General features: G+C 41.8%; 1 long non-coding RNA gene across 1 annotated transcript; it reads right to left on the bottom strand.

The window, feature by feature from the left end:
- Positions 1 to 3,917: 3,917 nt before the first annotated feature.
- On the bottom strand, positions 3,918 to 10,332 carry LOC139035253 (uncharacterized). The gene is made up of 2 exons (XR_011487911.1): positions 4,244 to 10,332; positions 3,918 to 4,052 (listed from the first exon to the last, which is right to left on the bottom strand). It is a non-coding gene; the product is annotated as an uncharacterized lncRNA (long non-coding RNA).
- Positions 10,333 to 10,946: the final 614 nt, after the last annotated feature.

Here is a 10,946-nt window from a genome sequence, read left to right as displayed (position 1 = left end):
CCTGTGTTTCGGTCTCTCCGACTCCACGTGTATTTCGGGCCCTGTCTTTGTGAAGGTCTCTGTGGCCCTGACTCCTTGAAGCCCTGGTGGGTTGACAGAGGGGCACAGATACCACTAGGAAATGGGCTACACAGACCTCAGGACGGGGCCGTGGGTGACAGCAAGTCTTTCGAGACACAGACTGGCAGGTGATGTGAGGGCTTAGACAGCACAGGGCCTTGGTGGCAACGCATTGCGGGTGGCTCAGGTTTGAGGGACATTGGGCTGTTCGTACTAGACACACACATTGGGTGACTCTGAGTTTGTGGCTAACGCAGGATCTGGTGACTCAGAGTGATTCAAAATGAGCTCTCGGGCAGCCGAGCGACCACAGTGGTTCTTGACTAGGGCAATTTGTCCCTTTCCTGCGGGGACATTTGGCCGTGTGTGGAGACACGTTCGGTTGACACATCTGAGGGGAAGGTGTGCTATTAGCACGTCGCGTGTAGAGCCAGGATGTTGCTCCGCCGTCCACGTGCACAGGCCAGTCCCGCACAAGTACCTAAATGTGGGGGCCTACTCTGAAACCCGACTGCCAAGCTGAATCCTAGCTCCTGCCCTCTGTGACTCTGGGTGAATCTTCTTATGTCTAATGTGAAGTACGCAGGCAGTACCCGTCTGGGGTTTTGGGATTGCTGAGCTGACTCTTGTCAAGTGTGTAGAATTGGGCCTGGCATGGAGTAGGTGGTGTTTTTTGACTCAGGCCTGGAGAGAACAAGGGTAGGTTTAAATTCAGTGACTCAAACATTCTCTCCCTTTCTCATTACAGTTTCTACTTCAGACAGGCTTCTTCCATCTCAGGAAACCACATGGCCAAAAGCGCTTCTGTCTTATAGTTACGGACCAGGGTTCTCAGCCTTCCTTGTAGGTCAGTCCCTAAATCGTGTCTGACTCTGCAACCCCATGGATTGCAGCATGCCAGGCTTCCCTGTCCTTCTCTATCTCCTGCAGTTTGCTCAAACTCACATCCATTGAGTTGGTGATGCCATCCAACCATCTCATCCTCTGGTGTCCCCTTATCCTGCTCTCAATCTCCTGCCCTCATCAGGGTCTTATACAATGAGTTGGCCCTTGGCATCAGTTGGCCAAAGTACTGGCCTTCCTTACTCAATAAAAAATAAGAGGCCAGACAAGAAATTCAGGCAAGGACTTACTGGGGCTTCTACTGCAGCAAGGGGAAATAAAAACAAATAAGTTTCCCTTGCTGGCTCCCTGAGCAGGGAGGGCAAGGTGGTTCTGTGCATGGGGCGAAGTTAGGGGCATGTCAGGGGTAGGGCCAGAGGGGTGGCGTGAGTGGTTTGCCCACCCCTGGGTGCTGTTGAGTGCAAGTGGCATGTGGAGTACCCTGCTTTTGCTCCCAACCCTGGCTTTCATCCCCAACTCTTTAGAAGTGGCCGTTGGGTTTCTGGCCTTTTTATATCTTGTTGTCTATAACCTGTCCTAACTGCACGTGCGTGGGTAGTTCTCATGCTTTATAGTTTCTTTGTGTTTTTGTTGCTCCAGGAATGTTTGTCCAGATGTAAGCATGCAGCAAAGGGTCCCAGGTGCCAGGTCTCTGCCGGTCTCTTCATGTCATGCAGGCGTAGTTATTTCTGAGGAAAAGAGACAAATACCTATAAATCCCAAATAAATGGCTCTGATAGGCTAAGTCTGGGTCACCTGACCACCCACATTTCGCAGAACACCATGTAAATAGATTAACTCTTCTGTTCTCCAGGAGGACTTCCCCGGTGACTCAGCAGTAAAGTATCTGCCTGCAGTTCAGGAGACCAAGGTTAGGTCCTTGGGTTAGGAAGATTGACTGGAGAAGGAAATTGCAACCTACTCCAGTATTCTTGCCTGTGAAATCCCATGGACAGAGGTGCCTGGAGGGCTATAGTCCAGAGGGTCACGAACAGTCAGACACAACTTAGCAACTAAACAACAACAGCAACAAATTTTTCATGACAACTCCCTGGAATAGAACTCTTACTTTCCTCTTTTAACAGCTAAGGAAACTGATGCCCAGAGGTTCAGTAACTTGCAAAACCCAAAATTGGATCAAGGCAGTCTGGTTTAAAAAGATGCACCCTTCCTTCAAAGCACCATCTTGAATGTTTATATTTAGATATATCAGGTTTTATTTTAAAATGTGCAATAAGAAACAACATTGTATTTGTTCATAAGATACAATCACAGAAGCATTTTCATTACAAACAGTTGCTCATTTTTCTTTTTCTGAGATAAAGTAATTGCATTAGTCACTAGTCATTAATCATCTGGTTTTTTGAGTGGGCTAATGAGAGAATGGTTGTGATTTTCTTGATGAGAGAAAACAATCTGAGCTGGTCCTGGGGTGAAGGGTGGGGTAGGAGGGAGGAAAGGACCTTGGTGATGAGCAGAACTAAGTCTAGATAGAATCTGGCCTGGTCCTGAGATAGGACTGCCATGGTTGACAAATTCTTTGCTTGGATGATGACCCAACCTTTCAACTTTTCCTGAAGCACTGATAGGGATACAGCACAGTCAAATCAATAATTTACTAATAATACATCTGCTGTCAGTTGCACACATCTTGAGGGAAAGAATGCCTGCATTGTGAGAATTATCTTGCCCTAGGGCCAAGGGTGCGAGACAAGGGGCATAGATAGATAGGTGCGCTACTTACATCCTTATTCATATCACCTAATCCTTCTTAGGTGCTTAGTATAAGGAATAACCAGATGGAAGCATGTGAGTGGGTTGAATAGGATGAGGAAGTTTCCCTTGGGGAATTTGGCGTCAGAGGTGGGGTTATAGTGCTCTCTAGTGGGAACTTTGTGAATTTGCACAATATCAGACTGGATGTGGCAAGTGTTTGTTTGTTTTTTTTAAACCAAGGGGTTGGTCTCCAGAGTGTTTGGGAAGAGGGCCCATAAGAAACACTGTGTGTGTGTATGTGTATGTTGGGAGCTATGCAGCTTCGCCTAACTTCACCATGCAGAAATCAGAAAATGGTTTTGGGAATAGTTGATGGCAATAACCCAAGGATTTTATTTAAAATGTGAGAAAACCAAAGGCTGTGGAGATAGGAACTTTCCCCTTGCTTGATGTGGACTAAGTAAGGTGATTTAAATAAGAAGTCACAGCCAGTAACTTTCCAAGCAGAACTGGATGTCTGCCCGGATGATTTTAGACGTCAGTTAAACTGAGAAATACTCCAATTCCACTGATTCCCTTTGATTCACCCAGAACAAGAAACAAAAAGTGCTGTGCCATTATTTAATGAAACAAAACAAAGCAAAACAAGAGAAGGACCAAAAGATAGTATACCCACAGTAAATAAAAGTATATTTTTGTCAGGATGAGAAAATAGAAGGGTTTGGGAGAAAGGGCATGTAAGAGGAGATGAGTTAGAGATGTCATCTTAATGGTGAATATATTTGTCTTTAAATATGTGTTTAACTTTTTCTCCTTCTGAGATGGTAGCACACTCTTTGTTTCCAGCTAGAAACTGTCTTTGATCCAACTGCATTTAGAGCTAGTTGGTTAAAAATTAAAAATTAGTATCTGGGGATTTAGAAAATATTCTGTTTGCTTGAATGGCTTCTCTTAAGTATGTAAATGAATTGCTCTACTATGAGCCTAAATTGCTCTTGGCAAAATTGTCTTTATGTGTTTAACTGGCCAAGGTATAATTTGTTTCATTTATGAATACAGTAAGATTTATCTATGAATTAAGAGACATTGAAAAAGCTGATTTATTCTGATAATGATGTTAAGATTTTTTGGTTTTGTGTGTGCAAATAATCCATTAGTTTAATAAAATTTCATTGAAATTTCTCATTAATACACCATTATAACTTGAACACATCTGTGCAAACATAACTGTTTTAGACTGTTCAGCTCGTAAAAAATACCATACACAGGGAGGTTCAAACTTCAGGCATTTATTTCTAGCATCTCTGGAGGCTGGGACGTCCAAGATCAAGCTGCTGGCAGATTCAGTTCTTGGTGAGGGCCTTCTTCCTGGCTTGCAGAAAGTCACCTTTTTGCTGTGTGTACACATGGTGGGGAGGGACGAAGGGAGAGAGAGAGAGAGAGGGAGAGAACGATGGAGAGAGAAGGTTTTGGTTTCTTCTCATAAAACACTAATCCCCTTATGGGTGCCTCACATCATGATCTCATCTAAACCCATGCACAGACCTCCCCAAAGCCCCACCTCATAATGTAACAGAGAACAAACCTGACTCCATGTCGGAGCTATTGCTTTAGCTCTAACCTCTGTGCTCTGTTTCCTGTGCTTACTCCTGCTGGCTCTGCACCCTGGAAAGGAAAGCCGCCTACAGCCTGAAACGCACATCAGGCTCCTTTTCAGGCCTCTGACTCCCAGGCTTGACTATTAAAGATACAACAATTTTCATTCATATAGAGATAATTTTTCTCCTTTGGAGATTTATAGGAATATGGTGACGAGACCTAGAGTGGACAAGACCAAAGGATATCACATTCCCTCTGGGGTCTGGTCAGCACCAAGAAGTTCGCAACAACCAGCCACATTCCCTACCCTTTCAGTATGAAAGGAGCCTGAATTCTAACTCGGGTCAGATGGTTCTTTGGGACACCTGTCATGTGGTGAGCAGTGTGAGCTTGGACTCGGTAACGATATCATCATATTAGGGGTTAGGGTTTCAACACATAAATTTTAACACATAAACACTGAACTGAACTAAACATAAATTTGGGGGAACACAAACATTCGGTCCATACAGTAAACATACAGGAAAGATGTTCCTGATCACTACCTTCTCTGTCCTTCTCAAAGCAACCACTACCCTGACTTCTGACCACCCCCCACCCCGGTAGTTTTGCTTGGTTTTGAACTTTTTATAGTTAGAATTATACAGTCTATATGCTTTTGTATATGTGAGATTCATTCATGTTGTTATGTGTAATAGCAGCTTATATGTTTCTATTGCTGTATAGTATTCCATTGCATGAATGCACAACTATTTATTCATTCTAGTTTTTCAGTTTTTGATGACCTGAAAATATAAATATTTTGGTACACATACCTAGGGTTGGGATTGCTGTTTCCCAGCATTTGCATACATTCAACTTTAACAGATTTCATCAAATGGTTTTATAAAGTGGTTGTAGCAATTTACACTCCTTACCAACAATGTGTGAGAGTCAGTCATGGTAAAAGTATTTATCCCACAGAAGTTGGCAACTTCTACAAATCACACTTTCTTTCCTAGTGAGCCAGTTGTTAATTAGTTACCAGGACACCACTGCCAATACCCACTGTCACAAAGACTTCATATGTTTTTCAATTCTTGGTATCATCAGTCTTTTCCTCCCCTCAAAAGAAATAATAAAAAATATTTTAGTTCAAAATTTTAATTGAATGTATTTTAACTCTAATATAAGACAGAAATTAGAGGTATTATTTTTATTCTACTAAGATCAAAACTAATATAACATTGTAAATCAACTATTCTCTAATAATTTTTTAAAAGATCAGATATACAAGCAGATGTCTTTTACTTTCTATACACATATACCCCTCAAATTTAAAAATGATAAACTTACTTTTCAGTCTTTTCAAAATCATACATGCTTTTATGAAAAATTTAAGTTTTATTGACTCAGCTAGCCTTTTTTTTTTTTTTTTGCTCTGCAGCATGCGGGATTTTTGCTGCCCAGCCAGGGGTTGAACCCCTTGCCCTCTGCATTGGGAATGCAGAGTCTTAACCACTGGACTGCCAGGGAAGTCCCGAAACCATATACCTTGAAGTCAAGGATGAGGAAAAGCCAGGACAACCTTACACTGTTGGTGCAAGTGTTAACTGGTACAACGGCTTTGGAAATCTCCCACAGTATTTCCTAAAACTAAACATACATATACCCCTGACCAGCAATTCTGCTCCTGAATATGTGCCCAGTGGAAATGAGTGCTTCTGTCCACCAGAAGGCGTGGGTGAACATGTCCACAGCAGCTGTCTTCATGATCACCCACTCTGGAAACAACTCACAAGTCCAGCAGCAGTAGAAGGGGAAATACATTGTGATGTGTCCATACAATGAAATATTACACGGCAATAAAAAAGGACCAGTGTATGGGCAGTATAACCACAGAGGTGAACCTCACATAATTTTGACCAAAAGAAATCAGATGCAAGAGGCTATACTGTATTATTCCAATTATAGAAAGTTAAAAACTGGCACAACTAACCAATACAGTGGGAGAGGCCAGGTAGAGGTCACCCATGGAAGTGGTATTAACTTTCAGGAGCCACAAGAGAGTGTTCTGCAAGGCTGGACTTATTCTATTCTTGATCTGGGTGGAGATTCTATGGGATATATGTATTTAAAATTGATATTGTACTCATTATTATATCTAAATTATATGCCAATAAGATGAAAAAAGTCATGTGACTGCCTGCTATTAAGAGAGATGTTACTGAGTCAGATCTTTATGCCAAGTGCAGCTTTAGTCTTATGCTATATTTCATTGACATTGCAGTGTAACATGAAAATACTCTTTGTGGTTAAGTGTGAATAATTCTTGATATCATGATTATGGAAAGATTCTTAAATAAATGATCATTAAAAGACATATGTTCCTCATAAAAATCAATGCAGAAAGTACTAAAAAAAGTTTTTTTAATTGCCCCAAATGCCACTACCCCAAAACAATCATCTTCAACCTAGTTCAATATCATTTCTGACATCCTTGAACTTGTGTGTGACCGACTGTGTATATTTCTATCACATCTTGTCAACATAAAAATAGTAGCCACATAACTTGGATTGATTATTAATGTCTGAATATTCAATTTCAAATGTAAGTGTTATTTAAGATGTAATTCAGTGAAAATGTACTTCTTTTGCTTTATATGTTGAAATTCTATCAGTCAGTTGAAGTATAAATATATATGTCATTTTTCATGAGTAAAATGCTGTAGTAATTGATGATGATTTGAAAGCTGTTGATTGTGTACAAAAACACTGACAAAGAACTTTCAAATAATTTAATATGAAAATAGGTTGATAGTTAATGCAGTTTTTAAGAGAAAGTATGTTAGCTAGGTATCTTTAGAAAGAACTTTATATTGTTTAAAAGTCAAGAACTGTTATGGTGCTGGCACAAAAACAGACACAATAGATAAACAGCACAGGACAGAGAGCCCAGAAATAGCCCCACACACGAGTGGTCAGTTAATCCACCACAAAGGAGGCAGGAAGATACGATGGGGAGAGACAGTCTGTCCATAAGTGCTGCTGGGAAAACTGGACAGCCACATATAAAACAATGAGATCAGAACATTCTCTAACATCATACACCAAAATACCCTCAAAATGGATTAAACATCTAACTGTAAGACAGCATACTATAAAACTCCTAGAGGAAAACATAGGCAGAGCACTCTTTGACATAAATTGCAGCAATATTTTTTTTATCCCCTCTTAAAGGAAATAAAAGCAAAAATAAACAAATGGGACCCAATGAAACATAAAAGCTTTTGCATAGCAAAAGAAATCATTGACAAAATGAAGATGACTTACTGAATAGGAGAAAATATTTGCAAATGATTTGATTGGCAAGGGATTAATATTCAACACATGTAAACAGCTCATACAACCTGACATCAAAAACAAAAATCAAACAACCCAATTAAAAAATGGGCAGAAGACCTGAATAGACATTTTTCCAAAGAGGAAATGCAGATGGCCAACAGGCACATGAAAAGATGCTCAATATCTCTAATCGATCAGGGAAATGCAAATCAAAACCACCATGAGATATCATCTCAAATCTGTCAGAATGTCTATCATCAAAAAAGAATATAAATAAAAAATGTTGGCAAAGATGTGGAGAAAAGAGAATCCTTGAACACTGTTGGTGAGAATGTAAATTGGTACAGTCACTGTGGAACACAGTATGAAGGTTTCTCAAAAAACTAAAAATAGAACTACCACATGAACCAGGAATTCCTCTCCTTGGTATATATCCCCCCCCCAAAAAAAAACACCAATTAAAAAAGATACATACATCCCAATGTTCATAGCAGCATTATTTATAATTGCAAAGATGTGGAAGAAACATATATCTATTAACACATGAATGGGTAAAGAAAATAGAACTTTATAGATGGGGTATATATACCACATCTCAGCCCTAAAAAAGAATGAAATTTTGCCTTTTGCAGCCACATAGATGGACTTGGAAGGCATTATGTTAGATGAAATAAGTCAGACAGAGAAGGGCGAATATTGTATGATACCACTTATAGCTGGGATCTAAAAAAATACAACAAGCTAGTGAATATAACAGAAAAGAAACAGACTCACAGATACAGAGAACAAACTAGTTGCCAGTAACACTGTCTGTAAGAGAGAAGGAAAAAAGGAACAATTCATACACCCATTGACCACAGAATGGATCGTTTGTGGTGTATTCGCACATGGAATACTACACAGCAGTAAAAATGAAAATGATATTCCTTTTTGTGCCACAACATGGCTAATCTTCATAATTATAATTTTGAGTGGAAAAGCAAGTGTCAAAAGACTACTCTTTTCACTAAGATCAAAAGCAAATAAAACAATACCTTATTTAGGCATCAACATATGTGATAAAACACCCAGATATTTGTGACCTCTTGGGGGAGGCGAGTATTGGATGGGAGAGGAGTGCATGGTAGACCTAAGTTACTGATAATAGTTTAGCTCCTGGTATGAGTAGCAAACTCATGGGTTCTCATTATATTATTTTAAAAAATAAAATCAAGAAATGAATAGTCCTCACCATATATCATCCTTTACTACTAATAGGATCTTCACTGCCTTCAAACTCAACCAGAGAGGATGACCAGTCTCACCCCTAAGGATGCCAGACTCGCACTCCCTTGAGTGTTTTTTGCTGCAACTATTTTTGGTGTGAATCACTGTATCAGTGAAAGTGCTTTGTGCAAACCACATAATCTAATACTCAGTTTAAAAAGAAAGGGATGTATTACAAGGTGCTAGATACTATGTGGGCTTCCCTGATAGCTCTGTTGGTAAAGAATCCACCTGCCATGCAGGAGACCCCAGTTTGATTCCTGGGTGGGGAAGATCCGCTGGAGAAGGAATAGACTACCCGTTCCAGTATTCTTGAGCTTCCCTTGTGGCTCAGCTGTTAAAGAATCCGCTTGCAATGTGGGAAACCTGGGTTGGATTCCTGGGTTGGGAAGAGTCCCTGGAGAAGGAAAAGGCTACCCACTCCAGTATTCTGGCCTAGAGAATTCCATGGACTATACAGTCCATGGGGTCACAAAGAGTCATACCCAACTGAGTGACTTCCACTCACTCACTCAGGTACTGGGTAAAGCTGAATTTTTAGAAGCAATAAATCGTGGTTGATGCTAATTATGAATAACTAGAGGCTTTCATAGGATGGGGTCCCTGGAACAGCATCTGCAGTGGAGATTTTTAAAAATATTTTTTATTACTATTTTTTGCTGTGCTGGGTCTTTGTTGCTATGTGTGGGCTTTCTGTAGTCGCAGAGAGTGGGGGCTACTCCCTAGTTGCAGTGTGCAGGCTTATCATTGCGGTGGCTTCTCTTGTTGTGGAGAACAGGCTCTAGGGTGCATGGGCATCAGTTGTTGCTGCGCGTGGGCTCAGTTGGCGTGGCTTGCAGGTTTCAGAGAATAGGCTCAATAGTTGTGGCCCCGAGGCATATGGAATCTTCCAGGACCAGGGATTGAAGAGGTGTTCCTTGCTTTGCAAGATGGATTTTTAACCACTGGATCACCAGGGAAGCTCTAGAGGTTCTTACTTAAGATTCTTATTTAAGAGATTTATTTTAAATCTTAATTTAAATTAGTCAAGACATTAATTAATTAAATTAAGATTAATGAATCAATCTTAATTAAGAGATTATTTATTTATTATATTTATTTAAGAAGTGCTCTTGGGAGAAGATGAGTGAGGGAAACCAGACAGGACAAGAGGAAGAAAGTTAAACATGGATTTGGAAGTGTTCTTATCTGGAGACTGTCCTCAGCCTGGTTCTCAGGCGAGCATCAGAGCATGATGGCACCACAGAACTGGCTCCAGTTTCAGGCAAGTGGGATAGGCTAGCCCCTTGTATTGGAGAAAGGGTGCCCAGCTTCCGGGGGAGCTGATTTCCGTGTGGCTGGGAAGGGGCCACCAGCTCTGACAGCGATTGGAGCTGGGTGCACTGAGTAGGGCAGAGCCCTGGAAGTGACTCAGCACCAACCTGACCTCACTGGGAAGGGTGGGGGAGAGCTGGGACGAGGTCAGGGGTGGAGGAGGGCAGCGAGGTGGGGGAGCAGACGAGGGGGCCTGTCTGTGCACCCTGGAAGTGCAGCCTGAGACCCTGGGGGCTTGGCCTTGCGAATCAATGATCTCTCATCCCCATGGGGACACAGAAGGACAGGCCAAGCCCTTCCCTTAGCTTCTCATTCCAGAGAGTGCCAAGCATGTCATCAACCCACCCCAGTCATCAGCATCACCCTTCCTGTCACTCAGGCAGAGAGAACTAGGCTTCTCTCAGCAACCTGCTTCCCCCTCTCTCCTCACTACTCTCTGCAGCCCCAGCCTTGGCCTTGATCTCAGGCTTTGAAGGTGCTGAATTCAATGTGATGGCTGATTCATTGGGTGATAGGCAGTTTCCCCCCAAGCTGCCTGCCTCAGCCTGGAGTGGAACATTCTGGTCTCACAGGAGGGCAGACCAGGAGGCATTAACCCCTGCTCTGCCAGCATGTCTCTCTAGGGCCAGAACCCAGGATTCTGGAAATTGTTCTCTCCAGGGTGGCACCAAAGGGAGCCTTGTGCAGGGCTTTGGCCACTCCATATACTTCCTCATTCTCACCCAGGCCATCCAGGAAACACTTAATCTGAATAAAAGGAGTGTCCCCTGGCCTGCTCCTCTTTC

Source organism: Odocoileus virginianus, chromosome 5 (assembly GCF_023699985.2).
Source record: "Odocoileus virginianus isolate 20LAN1187 ecotype Illinois chromosome 5, Ovbor_1.2, whole genome shotgun sequence".
Classification (NCBI taxonomy): Eukaryota; Metazoa; Chordata; class Mammalia; order Artiodactyla; family Cervidae; genus Odocoileus; species Odocoileus virginianus.
The sequence above is the reverse complement of the archived record's forward strand: the minus strand, read 5'-3'. Positions and strand labels throughout refer to the sequence as shown.